A 23,685-nucleotide genomic window follows, 5' to 3' on the forward strand; every position below is an offset into this window, starting at 1 on the left:
ATGGGATATTTCAAGCTTGCTTGCGGAAAAAGCTGTTGCTATTCAAAGAACAGAACCCTCTGAAGTGCACCAAATATTGTGCCAATCTTGTGTATTTTACTAAGACTAAGGCAAAATGTACCCAATCCAAATGTGCAGTATAGTACATTTCAAATAATGAAAACAACATCATTAGAAAAATGCCTGATCTACAGAGTTTATGTATATGCAAATATTCTCACTCACAGACATATTCACCCACCCCTATCCTAGACTGGGCTCTCTCTCTCTCTCTCTCTCTCTCTCTCTCTATGTAATGTTTGTGATGCATTTTTATTTGCTTGTGAAATTGTTACATCAATATATTGTAGACACGGTCTTATGGTTGCGCTCATGGGCCATTAAGTCGCCTGCCTACAGGGATCTGAATGCATTCTTTGACAGTAGTGAACGTATAACGTGAAGAGGCATTGTGTAACCAGCAGCGAAACAAATCTTGTAACAGAGAGCACTGTGCAGTCACAGCACGTAGAACCAAAAGGCTAAAATCCTTTTAATCCCCTGCTTCAAAGGTGAGTATCGTAAATGATCAGCTGAAGTAGCTCTTCATATTGCTTCATTCTTCAACTCGCTCTGCAATTCTACGTACGCTCTCCATGGTTCTGAAACCAAACAAGCTGGCAGATAAGCACTCCATTACGACAGACTCCAAGGACAGAACTGAAGTGCTACAAAGATCGCAACGACAGTAGCACCATTGCTTCACGTGATGATGATGATGATGATGATGATGATGATGATTATGATGATCATACTACTAGTAGTAGTACCACTACTACTAAATAATAATCACAACAATAATAATGCTATGATGGATGTTTTCTATCATCCAACTTCACATCCATTTTTGACTATTAATAGTATGTATGTAGACATTTTACCTCAAAATGTTTGGTCTGGCTTTAGAACCAAAAAAAAATCTGATAAATGAGGTGATGTGGCATGTAGATTACAGAACATTTTCTGTATGAATATAGGCCTACAGACTCTTTGCATGTACTTCGGTTGATTTCGCTGGACAACGATAAAGTTAGAATTTCTTATGACACCGCGAAGAATGGCCATCTCCCCCCCCCCCCTTCTCTCTCTCTCTCTCTCTCTCTCTCTCTCTCTCTCTCGCACGCACACACTCTCTCTCTCGCGTCTGCTTCCAAGAAGGGAGAAAGCGACGAGTTCTCCGCCACAGCTTAGCGTTACTCCACAAACATGCCCTCAGACGAGCAACTCTATGGTGAAGCGGGCCAGCGAACTGTATGCTTCCATTGGGTGAACACGAGTGACGGGAGGTTGTCCGCAGAAGATTGAAAGAAGGTAATTTAAACACGAAACTGTACAGTGAATATATTTTCCTCAACGTTTGATGAGTTGATACGATGATACACAAAATGATACGATTTAGGTGATGGACTGTTTGGAAATGTTTGTCTAACGTCTTTCTTGCACTGGTTTTGCAGTTCAAATCGAACACAGTGAGTTACAAGTTAAACGATCCACCCAGCGTATTGTTTACAAAGGGGAATACTGCCAATATCTTCCTATCATATTGGCTATGTATCATGCACATGTATCTTGTGTTGTTGAAAGCTGTTAGTACCAAGCTAATATATGCACGCAATTATTCTCTTTTCATTCTTATCCCAATAAATTACCTGTCTTATACGTACAGTACCTAGCAATCCACTTGAATAAATATTCGATCTCATTTAAGAATATGACTTATCCTTGCTTCAGTTATTGAATTTGCGTAGGCTGTATTATATGCTTAATAATGCTTAAAATGCGAAACTTAATTATTTTGATTGCTGTAATTGGTGTTGCTGTCCGTTATACGCTATTGAATTAGGCATGCCATTGTTATGTGTTCAATGTACGTCAATTCAATGTATTTTACAGAAATTATAACAGTAACGGCAGGCTCTGTAAGGTTCACCATTTTCAGAGCCACATTTAACGTGTGTGCGGCCGAGCGCGTTTCACCTTGCGCAACTTTTACGTCGTTAAATGTTCACAATCTCTGTAGCTGAGGTGAATAATTGTTCTGTGCAAGAGAACTGTCCAAAGGGACAGAATCTGAGTTTGGCTACGTTTAAAGGGTCCTTTATGAGTTCTCTCCTTCCTGAGTAATTGATTCGGAAATTCAGATTCTGTCTAGCCTACAGTTGCTGTTCGCGACTCCCCATATTTTCCCATCTATAGAAAATATACTTTTCCATTGCTGTTTTCTTTTTTGCATTCAGCTGTCATATCCTGTGGTCAGCAATAATGTTAATTTTAGCTGTCTCGTGAAAAAAAACATTGGTTCACATCACCAAACATTATTATTGATCAGCGTTTTTGGACGTTTTACCAGACTACTTTAGGCACGGATGATTCCACCCTAATCCTGAATTTCTGCCCCACACTTGTGTTAACGACACAAGACTTGCAAGTGGAAGTCATTGAAAACTCAAATAGAAATCATCGTACACTCGGACAATAGCAGGACCAGTTATTTCGTTAACCCCAAGGACAAAATATATATCCGAGGTCACATAGCTTTCAGTAGCCTACTTGTTGGAAGTTTTGTCCTCCAGCCCGATTCCACTCTCGCCTCAGAAATATGAATAATATTGGCGTTCAGCATGGATATCGCAAAGGAATGTGCCATACTGCTGCAATATAACACCAATAACACAAACACCGCTCGATCAGTTTCCCTTGAAAATAAAATAATAAATTACATAGCCAAGGACAGCTGCAGTCTCAACCGATATAGCGAGCCCTATGGGCCAATGTTTGAGGAATGTTAACATAATATGAAGTCGAGGTGTCACATAACCCACACTGCTGTACAATGGCGACTCTGTGTGGCACAAACGCACGCTTTTATTACTGCGTTTGTTTCCCCTTTTCAGCAATCCCCCAAAGTAGGGCTCGTCTCAATTTTGCGATTACGTTTTGTGTCCCATTAAAAACCATTTAGCAACATACGTGCGTAAAAAGCATGGGTATCACATACTGCTGTGAAGGGTGTATGTTGACACTTACCAGAAGGCGGCAGCTAGTGTTTAAACTTGAGTCCTTTAACTGAACACCGTTCTCCGTCGGCATGTCAATTGAATATAGCATAGTCTTGCGCGGATAGTGAATCCCTGTCTGAAGCAATAGAAACACTAACCGATAAATCATTTTTGCTTAGTGCGTTTAATTATCGCCGACGTAATTCATATATCTATTAAAATGAAGCATGCGTGGCTACGTGTTATATATTATCCGAAAGTACCAGTTTCCAGGGAAAGCATAGCCTATTACAGAACCGTCGCGGATTTGCTCTCCCGTTTTTCAATGTTATGTCACTCGAATTGTGCGAAAGAACAACTGTCATTCCCATTCCGCCACATCATATTTGCATGGTGAAATATTATTTAAGTGACAAAAAATAATGTGGTAGGTAGCTCATTGCACTACTTGTTGCAGTAATAAAAATAAAACCATCAGCTCGTCGGAATCATTCCTCTCCAAATTCTATTAAGATTACAGTATTTGTTTGCAGCCCTGGGACCGTATACGCATTACCTTAATATCGAGTAAACGCTCGTGACAGTTATATAATAATGAAGAAAATAAATGCCATGGAGAATAAAAGCAAACGTGGAAGTGAATATAGTGTTTTTATGCCATTGTTTTTTTTTAATGTAGGCTATTCACTATAAAGGAGAAAATATCAAGTCGTCCGACATTGTCTGTTGCACTTTATCAAACAACCAACATTAGTAATCCAGGACTCTTGGATTACTAATGGTTTGTTAATATTCTTGCGCCAAGGCATTTCTGACAGCCTCCCTTAACTTATTTTTCTTCCTCGAGAGGTGTATTGGTGTAGAGGGGGGTGGGCGATGGAGCTGGGTGGGGGTAGAGGCGGGTTGCTGATTAACTTTCGCAGCTCACAGCGACGATGTTACAGCCAAGACAGGCACAACTGTGCACCGACACCTTCAGCTCGTTATTGTGAAAAATCTCAAACCTGTACAGAAGACGTTAAATCGAGTTGTAGAATCGGCGTCTTCGTTGGAGGGGAAGGATCGAATCACATCTGCTGACCGGTGCCCGAAAGTACCAGCAACAATTTCTTTCTGCGTCCCTGTCCACGAGGGCTGATAGGATGTGTCCTCACCTCCTCCTACTCCAGGTAAAATGACTTGTACAAGTTTAATGTCGATTACTATGACGTAACAGGCTATATTCCGTTTACCATCAAACAGCACAACCGCTCGTGTTAAATTCACATTTGGTAGCCTAACGGGGGTGTTTATTTTAAAAATGGCTACAAAAAATTCGGATATGCTCGTTTTCATTATCTTTCCATAATGTATTGATATTCGGTAATTTCTCGTTACAGGTAACGATAAAAGTATAATAATGTCAGTATGAATAAAAACTAGTCCGAAGTTTATACTGAAGCTAAAAAGCAATACATTGCATAGCATGTTTAAACCACACCCAACGATATGAGGCTACGCGTTTGATTCAAAGAAAGTTACCATGGTCATGAAAACTAACATGTGCATGGTATATTCCATAGGCTACTTCGCTCGAACCATATTGTACAAAACATAGTTTAATCTTCGGAGCTAGTCAATCTTGTGTGCGCTGAAACTGTAATAGTTCCGTGAATGAAGGTTGTTATTAGAGACACGCGTGCCAGGTGTTTTCGGCTGTGTGGTCATTATTTCCTCGGACTCGGAACAAACAAATAGCCTGCTCTGTTGAAACTACCTTTGTTTAGGTCCTTAATACAAGAAATTTGGCATTTTTGGCAATGGGGCTTGCAGATAGCATGGCTTATATATGCATTCAGTTCACTGAATATGTTCCAAGACGTGAGAAATGAATCTGTACTAGGGGGTTCAGTCGTAGCATACTTCTCTGGTTACTTCCGATGGTGAACTACAGAGAAAATACATGAACGCATCCTCAGCGTGCGCAGACGCGCAGTCAATAAATTCGTATACGGGGTGAATCGGGGGAACGTGCCCTGAGCAAGGCTACTATGGAGCCATTTCATCCGTGCTCGATAAAATGAATGCACCTCTGCATCCAGACACACCACAACCGCGTATTGCCCCCCCCCCCCCCCCCCTCCCATCCTCCTCCTCTCTGGTCCAGAATTGTTATTTATGCGGATATATATTTATTAATTTATAATGCGTGAATAATGCGTATTTACTTTGCACTATATCGTATGTGGAAGTAGGAGGCAACACTTACCATTTTGAATTCGAAATCACTATCCGAAAATAAAACCCGATTGATGTTATTGAGGTGTGTTTTAGTATAGCCTCTGGTTAGGATTGCAGTATTTACAGCTCAGCTTGGGCTGCTGTTGCAATATATCCATGGTATTGTGCTACACTCAAAGCAAGAGCGAGCATGTGTTGACATTTCTGAAATAACTGACTGCTCCAAGAGCTCTGCCATTGAACAATGCACCTGTTTATCCCCAAATCTACACAATGGCTCCTCAAATTCAGCCATGCATCACTACAGCCTTACTAGGCCTGCAGGCCAGTAAGATTTATTGGTTTGTTTTAAATCATTTGTGGATTAAGACCTTGGACGAGGTTCCATTGATCCAATCACAAGGAGTGACTTAAGAGTGGCTCGATAAGCCCTCAGTGGGAGCACAGCTTCAGGAGAGAAGCCATCTTCCCCCCCTGGACCCAGAGAGGGCAACCCTACCTGACATGGATAACCCCTTCTTGCCCTGCTGGTGAAAAGCCTCTGGCCTGCGGTTTTGGACAATAAGCAGGCATCTTCACGGCTGATTTTACTGCACCCTAACGGGCTGTGTGCTGCACACCTCTTTCATCACCAGCAATTACATATCCCTTCATGTGCTAGGGGAGAGCTTTTCAAACAGGGGGACTAGATACTGTGTGTAGGCGACTGGCTGAACCATGCACCATGATTCAGTAATGTACAGTATGTGGGCTATGCTTAAATTCAACTTAAGTGCATCTTTTGTTGACAGTGACCTTTTTGATAACTGCTTCTGATGGAATTATTAGATATATCTGTCGGAAAATCTCTTTGCAGAAATTAATGAGTTAATCAACCAATAATTTGACATTTCAGTGGTGAAGTAATTGTTTTTAATTAATGCATACAGTGTGTTTTTAGGTTGCACAGGTGACTCATGTATGGCTTCCATGACACAAGGTGATGGAGGAACAATGGGTTGTAGCAGCAAATATTTGGTTTGTGACATACTATGCAGTGGGGTGCAAAGATGTGGGCACCCCTGCTTTAAATGTCTGTTACAATGAATCTGTATTTGATGGAAAGCAAACCTGAACTCTAAAGGGTACAGAGTTAACCGTGAGACCTCTGCAAATTTTGAAGCAAGATTGTTTTTTTATTTTCATTTTTTACTGTTTATAAATTATTTAAAAAGGAAGAGGACCCTGTGCAAAAGTTTGGGAACCCTTTTGGATTATTCTCTTTAAAAGGATGATTACTAAGGCCCAGAACCAGGTGGTTTACTTGTTAGGGCTTCAATGAGTCAGGTGAGTATAATTTCAGGGCTCAACTTTTTATTTTTATTTTTATGAAGTAACTCCATGCCTCCTAAAGTATCCAACTGCAGTGGCTGTTCTGTCTGGTGTTAACAACCATAGGTTCCTCTAAACCAGAGGTGGGCGATGAGAGCCATATCTGTTTCTGGTTTTCATGCCAACTGGTGGCTTTAATTACTTAATTAGCCCTAACATTATGCCACCTCAAATTTTAGCTGCATTTCATGATAAACGCATGAATGACAGCTGAAAAATGTTCTTGTTTCCCTACATTAAAACGTTTTACTGTGATCTAATCTATGTGTGAATCAGTGTTGGTGTGTACGGCCAATTATAGCTCATTTAGCCAGGGTAATTGGTGGAAACAAAAACCTGCAGACACACCAGCCCTCCAGGACTGGAATTGCCCACCCCTACTCTAAACTGTTGTCCAAGGATTTTAGAAAGGTTCATTTCCACCAAGGAGGAGAAGGCTACAAAAACTCTCTCAATGTTTCAATCTACCTATTTCCATTGTCAGAAACATTTTTATAAAATGGAAGATAAATGGAACAGCTGAAGTCAAGTCAAGGTCTGGAAGACCAAGACCAAAATAGAATGACCTGGTGAGAAGAACCCACAAATTACTGCAAAAGAGCTGCAAAAAAGAGTAGCAAACACAGGTCTAGCAGTTCACAGGACAACAATACAATGTACTTTAAACAACAAAGACCTACATGGCAGATTTGCCAGAAAGAACAACGTCAACACAAAACTAGGCATCTGAAGTTCGCAAACGAAAACATTGAGAAGCCTGAAGACTTTTAGAACAATGTGCTTTCGACTGAAATACCAAAATTTAACCTTTTGGCCACCACCAAAAAGGTATGATAAAAAAGGGTGAAGCCTTTGTGGACAACATCTTGCTAACTGTGAAGCATGGAGGTGGATCCATTATGCTTTGGGGTTGTGTGGCAGCTGGGGGCACTGGAAATAAAGTGGATTCCACCAAATATCATGGAATTCTAGAGGTTAATGTTCAACAGTCAGTCCAGACATTGAAGATGAAGAGAGGTTGAGTATTCCAACAAGACATGCCTCAAAATCAACCATGAAATACCTCCAGGAAAGACAGATGAAGGTTTTGAAATGGCCACCACAGTCCCCAGACTTTAATATTATTGAAAATCTGCGAAGAGATCTCAAAACATGACGTATATGCAAGGAGGTCAAAGACTATTTCTGAGCTTGAGGTGTTCTGCCAGGAAGAATTGGGAAAAATTCCAAAAGCGAGAATTTAAAGACTCTTAGCTGGCTACAGCAAGCGTTTACAAGCTGTTATAGTTGCCCGAGGAGGAGTTACAAAGTATTAACTGACAGGGTTCCCAAACTTTTGCACAGGGCCTTTTTTTACCTGTAAAGAATTTAAATAAAAAGTAATGTTGCTTTAAAATTTGAAGAAATGTGTCATGTTTAACGTTATACCATTTAGAGGTTAGGTTTGCTTCTGTTCACTTAGATATTAATTGTAAAAGGCTTTTTGGCCAGGGGTGCCCAGATTTTTGCACACTACTATACTTTATACTGCATATATATACTGTTTATTCATCACCATGAAGATCATTTACCTCAGAACAATGGAGAAGTAGATTTATGTCGGCTCTTTAGCTTGCAGGCTGTGTGTGTAGTCATACGTGTGTTTCTGAGAAAAAATGTGTGTTATAGTCCTTAATGCTCTTGCTGGAGCTGACATTTCACTTGCTATAATGTTTTTTTGTTGGTTTGATGGCCACCAAGGTGATTTAATTATTCATCTGAAAACAGGATATTTCTGAACTTGCAACATTTTAAGGTTAGTTATTTTCTAAATGTCTGCATCATTGGTTCTATGGATTAGTTTACTGGCCAGCGAGATAGGTTTAATCACATATGCTACATCCAACACATATGCAACATTAGCTAAAAACAAATGCCACTTATATGAATAGAAATGCAACTCTCTCCCTCTCTCACTCCCTCTGTCTCTCTCTCTTTCTCTCACACACACTCATTCGCACACACACTCACACAAACATGTACTGTAAGTAGGAACATGCACCAAATTATACAATACATGATTAGGAGTGATAATAACACTAGTAATGTTCTTTCATTGTCTATTTGACTATGAAACAATGCAACAAACAAGTTCACTTGAAATGAAAAAGCTGACAGGGAAAGTATGCATTTTCATGTCATTTTAATTATGCATTAAAAAAAAAACATTCTAAATGTGGATTCCTATTTAGCACAGTGGAGTTGTTCCTAATTTTGGCACACAAATAATCACAGACATGTTTTCCTATTTATTTTGTTTTGTCTCCAAATCATGTTTGTTTATAATGTATTTTCACAGTTGAAGAGTAATTCTAGGTTTGCACTTGTAAATGTGATTCCCTGTCAGTATTAATAATTTGTTCTACCAAACACTGAAGCAAGCCATTCAATGGGTTTCAATGCATATTGACTTTTGAGATAACCAGAGAGCAGACATTAGTTTCCAGTCCAGTTAACAGTATTGTGTGACAGAGATGATCTGATAGAGGAAGAAAAAGGGATGCCAAAGGTTCCTTCACTCCCTGGATTGGAAAAGTCCTCAAGATGGCCACCATTTTACACCTGGCTTCCAAAAAACAAATGCTAAATGAAGTAAACAAAGGACATGAAACCATTGATGTTACCACAGTGAAACCGCTATTAATAATGTCAGATAGCACTGCTGGTTATACATATATTTGGTAAGTTGTTTTCCACAGACCTCAGGTGCAACAATGAGACACGGCTGAAGAATCTTGTGAAAACGAGTTGCACAGAACAACAGACGTGCATTCATTTGGAGCTTCTTGCAAACAAAAATAATCCAACAGTGATGGAATATAGAACCAATCTTTTATGCCTTCTCACTGCTGCTTCAAGACGCCTCATTGTATTATTTTTAGTTCAGGCTCTGATGAAAAACAGCCCTTGCATAGCCAGGACTCATATTTAAAGTAGTGTGATGCCAATGGCTTTTAAAGCTAAACATTACAGGTTTGGAGCTTCAGTCTGTGGGCACAGGCACAGTGTGTGGCTGGACTGTGCGTGTCAGTGGACCTGTGAGCTGGCACCAGTTGAAAGGAATGCCTAATTATCACACTTCAGCCACAGCAGGTTCCTACATTTACTGCAAGAGGCTTGTATAATCTTTTTTTTTCCTTCTTTTTTTTAAACATTACTCACTGCTTTTATGCATGTATAATTAAAATAATTTTCCCTATTTGATGTATGAGAAACCAGTGGTTTCAAGTTATTTGAAAGATATGGCAATCACTATAATGGCAATATATAATCTAATGTTAGTTTCTTAATTATATGGCAATGATAGGACACCCTCAAAAGACAGTTTTTTCGCTAAGTTAATTTGAATTTGAGCAGTAATTCCTGTGTGGAGATTAATCTCCATAAAGATAAAAGTACTGCAAAAATGATAGTAGCAGCTGAATTAGAAAGAATTAAGGGAGTAAATTGTGTAAACTACTTTTTTGGCATTCTATATTCGTTAATGATAGCTAAATCGATCAATGTCTTGCACATGTGTATACAGGTCTGTCATTTACAGACTATGCCGGCAGGTGAAGATTAAATAGATTAAATTGCACAAATTGTAGAAGTTGAATCCAAATGCATCAAACAATATTACTTCATACTGTATGTGCCTTTGAACTGTGGATTACATTTGTAATGAACACTAACTTCTGTGGTTGACATTAAGATAAGATACACTTTTATTGAACCCCATGGGGTAATTTGTCCTCTGCATTTGACCCATCCTAGTTACCTAGGAGCAGTGGGCAGCCACAGTGCAGCACCCGGGGAGCAATGTGGGGTTAAGGGCCTTGCTCAAGGGCCCAACGGCTGTGCGGATCATTTTATTGTGGCTTGACCGGGATTCAAACCACTGACGTTGTGGCTCCCAGTCATGTAGCTTAACCACTACGCTACAAGCCGTGACATTGACTTGGCAAATGTTGTATGTAGTCAACAAATGATTAGCGTCATGTGTACAGTACTTTAATACATACAGATTAATACATTTTTTGTGAAAAATCTATCAGTTTAGAAATATTACATTTTATAATTGTATCGATTTCTGTCTGAAATGGAGTGATAATGTAACTTATTGGTTATAAATTAAATGAAGCTGGAAATGTGACCACAAAATGCCAGTGTACCATCTGCATTGTAACCAGCACTTTACACAAATAAGTATTGTAACAAGATTATAGTATTACCTACCAACAAAGCATCCTTCAACAGCTATCATTAGCCAAACAACACTGGTAATCAGCAAACATTTCAATGATCCATCTAACTCAGCTACTGATGGCATGCAACATTAAGCAATCAATGTTAACAGTACTGAATGTATAAGAAAAAAAACACTTACCAACTCATTTTTAGCCTGGATTGGATGAAATGACCAGCTCATTAACATGGTTGAGACTAGGAAATTAGAAGCAGTCCTACAAATAGTACTGGATTCCAAGGTAATCTTAATGTAATGTTGATCAGTTCCAAGGTAATCTTAATGTAATGTTGATAAGTACTGTATGATTCCTGATTAGGCTGCCAGGTCATTATTGAAAAAATAACATGTATGGTCATTCATTCATTCATTCATTTGTCATGTATGCAGGGCAGTTGAACAACATATTGAATTGTCTTTATTCACAAATATATTACTTATTTTATTTCTATGCAATAGAGATTTAGCTGGATTTATCCCGAAATGTCCTAGTATATTTGCTTGCCTGACCATTTAGATAGAACAGTTAAGTTTCACAAAGCAGGATTACTGGGTTAGCTGGATAATTGTGCTGAGTTTGAATGAATGAATATCGTTTATTTTAGTCACACTTTATAAAGAACAAATTGAACAAATTGTGTGAATATATGACAGACAAAACATCATCATGCATGTTTACACCAGTCCATTTCACACAATAAAATTCACACAGTCAGTCACCAAAAACAGAATAGGCTGAGTAAAACTCACATTTAATTTGGGTAGATTTGGTTTGACTGAATTGCGTATACCCTTATAGAGACAAAGGCAATTGATTATCTGTCCTCAAGTTGAAAAGCAAGCAGAATTAACATTTTTATATACAAGCACCATTTGGCGAGTTCAGTGATCAATAAAACTCACCAAACTGAACTAAAGAAAGGTAAAGAAAAAGTCTAAACCTTGTTTCCTTCTAGGTCAGAATTAAGGACAGATTTTGACTGAATACAGTGCTTTTGAATGATTCATGTGTAATGTTACATTTAAGTTTTGTTTCCTAAAAATTATATTTTTTGTTATAATAAGCTTAATAATCAGCAATTTCTGATAATATGAAATCTAGGGTATGGCAAGTGGGTCTCATTATAATCTAGGGTATGACAATTGGGTTTCTAATCTGCCTTTATGTTGTCTCTGACTGAAATGTAATAGGGCGTAATAGCTTTGGTGATATTATTCATTTGTTTTTTCATTATGCAGAAACCTTGTAAGTAGAGTAAATAGGTAATTTGGCTCTGAAATTGTGGTGTCAAATGCAAATCAACCCGAGAAGATAAAGACAGTGGCCATCCAGAAAAAGGAATTATTTCCAGAACAATGCGAGATGGGAGAGTGTGTGCCATGCTCTGCATTACGGCCATATCAGAGCAATTAAGATTAGCCGTGCTTTCTTCTAGATCTGATTCTTATCTGAAAGAGAAAGGCCATAATGAAAACCAGTAATTGCTTTTAAAACTGAAAACAGCACACTATGAGACTGCAGAGCCAGACAGCAGAAAGAAGGAAATGAGAAAGGAGTTTTGTCAGCACATTTCTGCACATTTCATTCATATGGAAATATCTGCACAAATATCTTCACTTGCGATTGGCCATAGAATTTGTGGATTCAACCCAAAGTGTATAATTCCATTTCTAGAACACAACATAGAATGCCAATAAATAAATAAATGCAATTTTTAAATGAAACCAGGTAAAAAATACAATAGCAAGAATGTGCACACTAAATAAAGCATACCTTCACACCTGTATTTTTCAGTATAACATTAAGCATATATTGTTCTCATTATCATATTTTATCACGAACAAATCTGGCTACAATGGCAGTGGCCTTAGCTTCATATACCCTGTGCCTGTTTAATCACTGAAGTTAAGCAAGTGTGGACTTGACTATTACTGGAATGGGAGAGACCACTATGAAAGTGCTGTTGGTGACCCAGTATGGAGTGGTTTTTCTCTGGCTGAATGAAGCTTCAGTGCCCCAGTGCTGTACTGTGTCTTTCAGATAAACATTCTGACTTACTGTTGTTATTAAATATCCCAAAGACACCTGCTTATTTGTTAAGAGTATGGTGTTCCCTGGAGTTATTTTTAACCTGTCTCCATATTATCAAGTTTAATTTACTCAATAATCCCCTTCCTTTCCCCTCACCTGATGTTAGGTGAGTATTCTGGTGCAAAATCACTGCCATGCATCACACAGGTGGTGCTACATACCTTTATTGAGATGAAAAGTACTGTTTTATTACTATAATTATTGTATTATTATTATCATTGTTAAAAATATAGTACAATGATCAATATATAGGTGTATTTCCAATACCTGCAAGCAGGTTGCATAAGATAACAAAGGAAAAATTATTTCACCGTAATGGAATTGATTATGTTTATCAGGAACATTCCATGCATTTCATGTGTGCTATTTCTGTGGTCTTCCTTACTATTCAAATGTTGATTAATTGTGAGTACAATAAAATTCAGCATATTTTAAAATTAAATTTTGTGGTTTGAAATGAATAATTAATGAACATTTATAATCAAGATTTAGTGCAAAGTGTTGGCAAAAATACTTTGTAAATACTTTGTCAGTAACACTGATATATACAAACAGTTTTATATTTGATAAGCAGATAAGCAATTGATTCAGAATTGAGAGCCTTCATCCACAATTGCCCCAAGGTGACAATATTTTCTCTTTGACTCAATATCACCTTAACTACTATTCCTCATGAGACATTAGCTAGTTTAGCAGTCTTACTGAAGCTCTTCCCAAATGTGCTCCAAAACCAGCCGTCTCCCAAAGTCACTGAGATATCTTTGTCTAGCCATGGTAGCTAAAATAACAGACAGCTTGGCCATTTATACTCAACCATGAGCATGCTAGGACATCAGTTGCTTAACTCACCTGTGTGGAAGCACCTGCTTATAATATACATTAATGAGCATCCCTTATTAACTGTTTCCTTTATGTTGGCAGTTACGTGCAGGTATGGATTTTCTTTATCATAGCCAGCTACTCTGCATCTTTAGCAGTTACTTATATTTCAGTCAGCATATAAGTAACAATGTCAATACAATGCTGGCACAATATCCGTGTTGTGGAGATACATAAATACAAATAGCTAATTTACAGATTTTTTCTTTTTCCTTTGTAAAGGTAATTTACTATTACTGCCACTGTCATGGGAGCTGTAGGCTAGCTCTTTCCTTTCTCCATGTTCTGTCTGCGCTCAGGAAGCCCCAGGTGTTTTTGAGCCAGGAACGATGCTTTGTTAATTACACTAAGCCCCCTCTCAGGATGAATCCCACACAGCACTTCCAGCCCTGCTCCTTTATCGCTATAGGTGCCCAGTCTGATGGGCGAGCCGTGACATCACAACTCCCACGGCCCCGTTCCCCGACGTGTGGGATTTGGAAACGCACAGATGCTGTTCACACGCTCTGACCTCGAATGCAGTTTTTTACAGGGAAATGTACGGAGGATCAGAGACCAGACGTGACCATTTGCAGGCCGTTTTTGCGACCGTTTGTTCCTCCTCTGGCTGTGGTCAGTGCTGCGCTGCCTCACTGTTTCCAGACGGGGTTCCTGCCGTAGCTTCGCTAATATCGCTGCTTAGGGACGACTGTGCCAGATCATCCATGTTTTATCAGTGAACAATCAGTAAATTGTGCTCAGGATGAAATACCACAGGATGATTGCATAAATTTAACATTGAAGGAAATGTTTCAGAAGAGCGCTGGTGAACTTTTTATGCTTTTTGTAATCCTCTGGTGGAGCTAACAGACTGCATCTTGAATCATTCAGAGGCACTAACAGGGCCACTGAGACTGTCTAAATGGGTTTGTGTTAAGTCAGATAGACGGGAGATTCCACGGGAGACACACAAACACGCACATGCAAGCAAACACACGCAGGATCACACAAACATTGTGTCTCTCACATACGTAGCAACGCGCACACACAAGTCATGCTTCTGTCTTTTTTTTCCTTCACCATTTTCTGACTTCACTGTTTCCATCCTCTTTTTTGACCCTGTTTTGTCCTTTTTGGGACTCCTGTCAGGTTTCTTTTACATTCTCAATCACCCCATCTCTCGCTTTCTTACCCTAGTTATTTTGTCAATTTCACACACTGGGGGGAGCTGGGTTTGGGGCCTGAACTGACACATACACCCTAGGCATGTCATGTCAATGCCACTCTGAAGGGTGAATGCTGAAATCTATTCTTGACTATGTGCTCAAGCTTTTAAAGTATTATCCACTTTTAGTGGTCTGAAAAATCGCCTTTCCTAGCATTTGTGAACCCTCATACAATCAGAATGATACATTTGTGCTTCTTATCATTACAGTACATGCATGCAAGCTGCATGTTCCCAAAGACATGCCACCCTCAGGACGATTTAGGTATTGCCAGAATGATCTGAAAATATGTTTGATTATTCTGAAACAAGTGTGTGCAAAGAATGTGCATAATGAGTGTTTTGAAATACATTTGAAAGGTTCTTTAGTTTAGAAGGTTCAACTTTGACCAACATTTTAAGTCTTATTTTGTGTTAGGTAGAGGATGGCTTACAGTTTGGTAAGCAGTAGTTGAAGGATGAACAGATTCTGGTTATGGCTTTAGAGAAGCAATTGCAGCCTCATAAAATGTACTGAAGATGAAAACCCTGTTGTTTGTGTGGAGTGTGTGTTGGTGGAGCTAAGATTTGCTCAGAGAATACATGTTTCTGTATTCTCAGTACTCCCCATCATTATGTATATGACTCAGTCAAGCTTTAGCAGCTTGGAACAACCATTTGAAAGCCTTACTGGACTTAAAGGATTGTTTTGACAATTTAATTTTGATTGCATTGCTAAAAAGCTTAAATTCTTGATCACTAATCCTATTCCATTAATCCATTATAATTCTGGTGCAACCCCCCTCCCACCCAAACCTCAATCCCTTCACCACCAGTAGAGACCCCCTACTCCCACCCCCCACCCCCCATGCCCCAAGCAGAATCAGTCACTGCTTTGTTCATTTAAAATCGCCATCAGACACTGTGGAATTGTTGGCGATAAAGGCATTCATTTATTTCAGTAACTCTAACACTCTAGCCATTTTGGCTCAAAACATGTCAGCCATAACACAACATGTTGTCAGCCAAGTTACAATTTCTTTTTTGTTTTATGCAAATTAGGTATGTCTCACCAGTCAGTAAATATGAGGCATGTTTTTTTGAAGAGTACCAAGATTCTGAAAAGTGATTTTCCTATATATTCATTTTAACAGGAAAGAGGACTTTGTAAGATTAGGCAGAGGTGATATGGACCAGGACGAGGTTGTGCGGTGAGGTCAGAACATGGACCTTCCATGGACATATCCCTGGAGGCCTGTGAATCCATGACACCAGCCTCGGCTGCTGCTAGGTGGTGAGGCTACATGCCGCGTTAGGAAAGCGGGGCTTCATCTACTCTGCTTTATAAATGTGCGATCAGTCACTGCTGCGAATCAACCGGTTGGGAGATTCTCAAAATGGCTTTTGTGTCAGCCGAGCCGCCTGTGAGTCTCTGGACCGCCGGGCAGCTTTGTTATGCATTCAGCCGACGCCATCTCTGCTCCTGTGTTCTCCAACATGAAATGGATTCTGACCAGTTTTGGAGAGACCGTTCCCCGACCGAGAAATATGAAAAGGGTGTTTATGAGATGGCATTTTAAAAAGGGGCGGCTGTGGGCTTTGTTCGCGGTAGAAAGAAAAGCCTTTGCTCTGGGATAGAGAGGCAGGCCATGGGAGCTCAGAGACGTTCTGGCAGGGCCGCGGTGACCTGGCCAGGGCCGGAGGAGGAGAGAGGAGGAGAGAGGAGGCGCAGGCGAGCGCTTCGCTGGGCAGTCGCACTGGGGGGTGGGGGCGGGGGGGGGGGGGTTGACGCTGGAACCCAACAGGCACAGTTTAGTGGCAATCTCTGACATTTAAGAATGTTCAATTGTGCAATCAGTTGACCACAAAATGTTTTTTCACAGTGAATGACTTGACATTTATTTGAAGATAGTGAGTGAATGGCCTACTATCCTTCACTCAGTGTGCAAGCACGGCCACACATTCTCTCTAACCCAGCGTTTCCAACCACTCTCACCAAGCCATCCTCCCCATGCCGCACACACTTTATTTATAGCGCATTTTTTTGTGTGCTCTTATTTTGTTGCCGTTTGCCGAAGCCGTGGCCCGGACGGTCCATCCGCGGGCCTTTTCTCGGGGCAGTTATGCCATCTGACAGAAACGGGAGAGTGAAAGGCGCAGTGAGAATAGAGTGTGTCAGTGTTACACCAGCGGCTCTGAGGGGGAGTTACACACCCCCCCCCTCTCCCTGACACACCACTGTGAGGAAACCGTCTCCATTCCAGAGCGCTGTCAGAACATCCTGTGCTCCTACCAACAATGGCACACCTTGCAACCGCTCGCCCCGCTCATTAGGGCCAAGAGAACGCCAGACGCAAGCGAGCAGGAAACAGAGGAAGAATCTTAAATTAAAAACTTGCGGCTATGTTTGCTTATTTATACATATATGTACATATTGACCAGTTTACTGTCAAGCACCTCCAAAAAATGTGTGCTGGAAAAAATATATTTCGTGTGCACGGAGTGTTGAAAAGCCTTCTCTTTTCAGTCAGGGATGTCGGCAAAAAGCAGTGCATGTAGCATAGAGCTCCCAATGATAGTTAAAAGGAGATCACCATAGTACACCATAGCTCTGTTTAATCAGCACAGGAGCTGATCAACAGACATTATCTGCTCAGAGAAGCTGAGTGAACGGAAGGTAGCGATAAAGATTTGAGAGTGAATGTATTTTCACACACCTAGTGGCTGGTTGCAGTCAAACCGACTGACTCAAGCCCCATTTGCATGCAAGGGCAAATTATTATCTCTCAATTCTTTTGTCTGAGGGCGCAGAAATGACCCCAGAGCCAACACGAGGTCACCCCATGCCTCTCCCAGTCTCCCCAGCTGCTTCAAACCCTACATTTACAGAGGAGGATCAATACACTATAGCACAAACCTATCGGACTGGTCTCGCACCTAGACAATCAATGAACGTGCTGTCAGAGGACATGTTTGACGTCTTTCTTTCCTATGTATGTTCCTCTCTTTCTTTCTCTCTCTCTCTCCCACTGTTTATATCTCCTGCATATTATTATTCTCCCGTTTCCCTGCTTTCTCACTTTTTCATCTTTGCCCTTTCTTTTTATGTTGCCCCCGCCCTTCCGGAGCTCTCTCTCTGTCTGTCATCCTCTCTTTTTCTCTCTTCCTCAGTACATTGTGCATCTGGATTCTATGTGAGATTGGGTTTGCCTGGGTTTGAAGGATGTTTATATGTCGAGAAATATGTTCATCCTCATAGCTGAGGGGTGTTTTGGGTGGGTGATTGCAGAGGAGGGGGGTGACAGTAATTTGTAACACAGTTTTAATAGCAACATATTTACTTGTCCTTGAGAAGTCGACTCACTCATTTGAATACCAGTGTCTGTCATTAAAAATGTTGCACTGTGCATTTCCCCAAGAAATCCTTCTCATCTTCCCTGGAGTAAGACAGGGATAGGGAGGGATTCTCATTGCCACCTTCTCCATAATTAAGTGAATGTCCTTGATACACAACACTCTACCAGACATGAAAAAGAAAAGGGATTAAAAAAGCAACCTGGCCACTTAAATGCAATTAAAATCCGGTAGTGAAAAAGTGATTATACCTCTGTGTATGTGTGTATGTCCTGTATGTGTGTACATGTGACCACATACTGTATGTGTGAGATGTGTGTTGCGTGTGTACACAGAGTTGCCTGAATATGTGTATACCTGTATGGACTGTATGTGTGCGCATGTGTATATGTGCTGTGTTTGTAGGCAGCACCAGGTTAGTATATAATCTTGCTCAGTGTTATAGCAGAGGCTGGAGTTGGCTTGTGATGTCGCATCTCAGTCCCACTGACTCACTGTGAACATTCTCATAATAACAAATCTCTATGGAAATAAATATAAATTCTCCAGTCCAGTCTGTGACTCACCACTGCCTCGCATATCAACAGCTGCGGAGGTGCGAGAAGGCTTTCGCATTTTGAAATGCGTGTTTTCACCCCACAGCCTAAACTGTAGGGAAGGAAAGGGGTCGTGTTGCTGGGAATTGGTGAAGGAGAATTGCCACAGAAGCTTCTGAGAATTGTCCACAGTGACTAGATTAATAGTTCTCATGAATTATTTCCTTCAGTATATCTAACAGAAACCTTCAATAAAGATTTTCAATAAAATTGCTAATTTCCAGATAATTTACAATATATTGTACACCTGTAAATGATCCAAGCATTAAAAAGATAATATCATGGTGAGTTGTTGAAAGACTTTCAGACAAATATCCTTAGTGTACTTTAACAATAACAGAAGCAATTAAGGATTGAACACAAATATAAGATTTAATTGTGCAAGTAATAATTAAATAGTCAAAATGCATTTTGCTAATTGTACTGGACAATTATCACTTGTTTTAAAAGCCTAATGTTTTTTTTCTAATTTTCTTGAGTTGTATCTTTTAATTATACACCTCATTATAAGGTTTCAACATGAATGTTAAAGTGATGAGTCTCCCTGTCTGAATGGGGTTCATCTCTTTGCAATTCTCTCCAAGGAGTATTTTACAACTGCAACAATTATCCACAAGGAAACTAGAAAGGAGCAAGGGTATGCATTCATGCATGTGTGCGTGCATGCGTCCGTGTGTTATTGTGTGTACATGTGTCTGTGCATGCATGCGTGTGTGTGCATGTATGCGTCTGTGTGCGTGCACGTGTGTGTGTGTGTGTGTGTGTGTGTGTGTTGTGGTGGGTAGTGAGAATTCACATCTTCCATTTCTTTCCCGTCCCTGACTCCACAGGCGTCATTTAATCATAAACAGGCCTGTTATGGCTGACCATACAAACATGATTGCCATCGTTCTGTATTCAGTACGATTATTATGTGTTGATTACTCACACAATGGTCTGTTTCCGCTTCCTCTATAGAACGCAATGTGGAAGTTAGTCATCTTAAGTGTCTCTGTTTTATATTTCTTTACTGAAAGGTGTAACACTTATATAATTCGCTCAGCTCTCTCTCTCTCTCTCTCTCTCTCTCTCTCTCTCTCTCTCTCGAGCTTCTAAATACCATACCATCCTGGTTCCTATTATGAGGAGTCATGTTTCCAGGATTAATCTACAGGGAACAAGATTAATATTCATATTTAAGAAATAATTGCTGCAAATTACCCTCCTGATTTCCTTGTGCTGGAAGAATCCCTGGGGAACGTGCATCCTATTATTTAACTGCTCCTGATTTATTTGTTGACTTGTTTCTCTTTTTCTGCACAAGCCGCCCTCCCTCATTTGTTTTCACCCTCTCTCTTTCACTCCCTTTCTCTCTCTTCATTTTTCATTCTGCTAATCCCCCTTTCTCTGTTTCTCTCCATCATGTCTTTCCCAATCCTCTTCCCATCTTCGTGTTTTGTTTTTTCTCTCCTCCCCCCTTTCTCTCTCTCTCTCTCTCTCTCTCTCTCTCTCTCTCTCTCTATTGTTCCAATTTCAACAAAAAAATACATGGCACAACATATTATAAAATACATATTGCCAAAAAGTTATGTTGGATGAATGTTGTTGCATTATTGGATGTCTCTCTCTTTCTTTCCCTCCCTCTTGCACTTGCTCTCGCTCTCCCACGTTCTTTCTGCCTCTCCCGCTCTTTTTTCTCTCTTTCCCTCTCTCCCTTGCGTTCTGTAACACATTAACGGGGCTTCCCCATGTTTGGCGCTAATGCAGAAGCCCGGCTGCAGAAAGCTGATGTTAATTTCAGCTCTGGGAGCGCAGTCTCTTCCCCCAGGCACAGTCCTGTAATAAATGAGTCTGCTGCCTGGTGCTGGCATTTACAATAACACCTGATATAGATTTTATCCTCAGACAGAGGAATGGACTGTGTTGCTTGGGAAGGGGGGGGTGTCTTGTGGTCACGAGCTTGGAGAAGCTTTTATATATATTTGGACGTGTGGAAGTGCGACTTAGTGATGGCAAAGGTGCGTTGGTAACAGGAGATAATGACGTGAAGTGGCGGGGTTTGCGAAAGCGGAGAGGACACGGGGCTCATGGGACAGTCGTTTAATAAACAGGAGAGAGGGCGCTGTGCAACCCGGGCTCCTCCAGGATTGGTTCATCCGTCTTGCTGTCGGACGCTTTGACAAGCAGTCCGTCAGCTTCTGTACTGCCACTGTGACCCATCTTACCCCGACCCGGCCCTGCCTGACAGCGTGGAGAAAGCGTGTGTGTGTGTCTGTGTGTCTGTGTGTGTGTGTGTGTGTGTGTGTGTGTGTGCGTGTGTGTGTATGTGAGGGCATGCGTGCGTGCTGTAACATGGCATTTGTATGTGTAGGTTTATATACTGTATAGGCAAGTGTATTTTGTGCTTATGTGTGTGGATGGATGCAGTGTGTGTGTGTGTGTGTGTGTGTGTGTGTGTGTGTGTGTGTGTATGTGTGTGTGAGGGCATGCGTGCGTGCTGTAACATGGCATTTGTATGTGTAGGTTTATATACTGTATAGGCAAGTGTATTTTGTGCTTATGTGTGTGGATGGATGTAGTGTGTGTGTGTTTGCACATGTGCGTGTGTGTGTGTGTGAGAAAGAGAGAGAGAGATCCTCACTGATGCACACAGACAAGCAGAGGTTCCCTGTCATGGTCCATTGTGGTTTCTTCTGTTAAGCACTCAGGCGTGCCACTGCCTCCCTGACAGCATGAGGAAAATCCCCCATAACCCCTACATCACTGGAGCACTGGCAACCCCCCACACACAGCCTTTCATCAACAGGCACGTGGTTACATATCCACGAGACCTAATCACCTGCAATTCCCCTTCCCCAGCACCATTAACACATTTTTTATCGGTATGCTTGCATATGTCCCATGACCCTGATCTCCTATACTGTAATTCCCATTCCGTTTTAACAGTAACCGTGCGTAGTATGTGGTTTTATGTACCCAACCGTCCTTCCCTCCCGCCGTATTCATGTAGAGGTGGCATCCGTTAGTGGCGTCGTTCTGAGAGCAAAACAGCGAGTGCTGTGCACTCTGTGACTTTGTGTGAGGCCTGGAGAAGGCAGGAATATTTCATCTGCCGTATTTCATGCGGGATCATCCTCAGACGCTCGCTTTGAAGTCCTGGTTTTGGATTCCGCCAGGCAAGATGGCCTCATGCAGGCAATTACCCTAGAGGCGGCGGTTGAGGCAACCAGCCCTTATGACTGCCGTCAGGCTTATTTAGGGAGAGAACAGCTCACGTCTGCTCTAATGGCACCTGAAATCGCCAATCAGAAATGAGAACACGGCACACTGTGTTGTGCTATTAGTTTGGCAAGATTTACTGACTAATAAACTTCTTCTTCTCAATACTTTAATCTTGAACTTGATGGAAAATCCGCATTCAGTCGTTGATGCCTGTGCAATGTATTGGCTTAATTCCATGATAGCATCTCATGCACCTGAGAATGGAGATTGCTGAGGAAACGTTTCAAAGAAAATTGCTCGTAAAACTATTCAGGCTGGTGCAATGTGCAGGAATCATTTTTATTTTTCAAAAATAATTTCAATTCTATTACTGCAGGAGTTCTAGTCCAGTGACTGCAGAGAATTTCAGGCAAGTCTCCTCTCTGGAACTTTCCAACATTCCTCCCCTGGCCAGCATGAATTATATGTTACTCAGCCTCTCTTTCCCCAGCCAAGGTACCCCTTTAATCCAGTGCGATTTCAGAGTCTTCTCTATATCCACTGCAGAAGAAAATAAAACTGAATTGCTGCAACAACACTTTCATTGCCTTCTTGCTCTGGCTGTGTGTGTCTTCTGTGGCTCTCCCAAGAGTCTGCAGTGCAATCTGGTGAAATCACTGAAGGTTTTATTGAGGTGCACAGTTCATCAGTCCATGTTTTATTTCTTTATTTCTTTATAAACAAAGCACTGAACAACAGCCATTTTAATTGGATGTCCCAGATGCACAACTTAGTCCCTATGATTGGTGCGCTCTGTATTGACTTTCCACTTGCTTTAATTGGCCACAGCTCTTGGTCACATGACCCAGGCTATCAGTGTGATTATATGATTGAGTGACTGAGGGGCACGCCTCAGTGGCTGCTGTGATTGAAGTGTAGAGGAGGGTTTCCCTTAAGGGGGGGGGGGGGGGGGGGGTGATACAGGCAAGGGAAGGTGGTTTATGTCGAAACCATAAATAAAATTGTAGCTTGAAGTGATGTCCTGTGCAGTGTTTCTGATGATACGCAGTGTACGGTCATAAACCCTTAAATCTGAAGCTGTGGAATTTTATGAGAAAGCTGCTGTAAGTTTTCTCCACCTGAGCCTGAGCCTGTCTGCGTGGGCACCCCCTCAGCTGTAGCTCCTGGGTACAGCAGTCACCGGGGATCGATGGAACTGGTCCTGCTGTGTGCGCTGTGGGCAAGGTGCCAATCCACAGGGCTTCCCCCTGCCCAAGGCTGTCAGCCGCAGGATTTATAACTTCATGAGTACCTTATAAGGCATTGCTGTTGTTTTGAAATGAAGGGGCATCAATTTTTTCCGTTACCCCCACAGGATGATTTGTGAGAGCTATTATCCATAGAAATCACGGCAAAGAGATGGCAGCAACATGGGGATGGGCGGGCCATGGGAGGCTGTATGGCTCTCCAACAGGTCCTCCACTGCCTCTCAACAGCCAGCGAAA

The 23,685-nt window shown here is 41.1% G+C and overlaps 1 protein-coding gene across 1 annotated transcript in view; it reads left to right on the top strand.

The window, feature by feature from the left end:
• The first annotated feature begins 1,211 nt into the window (after window positions 1-1,211).
• The window catches only part of chrm2a (cholinergic receptor, muscarinic 2a), a 75,098-nt gene continuing 52,624 nt past the window's right edge, over window positions 1,212-23,685 (top strand). Inside the window, exon 1 of the mRNA XM_061252845.1 lies at window positions 1,212-1,350. The gene's annotated coding sequence lies outside the window, so the exon portion shown is untranslated. The remainder of the gene's footprint in view (window positions 1,351-23,685) is intronic.

Source organism: Conger conger, chromosome 8, assembly GCF_963514075.1.
Source record: "Conger conger chromosome 8, fConCon1.1, whole genome shotgun sequence".
Classification (NCBI taxonomy): Eukaryota; Metazoa; Chordata; class Actinopteri; order Anguilliformes; family Congridae; genus Conger; species Conger conger.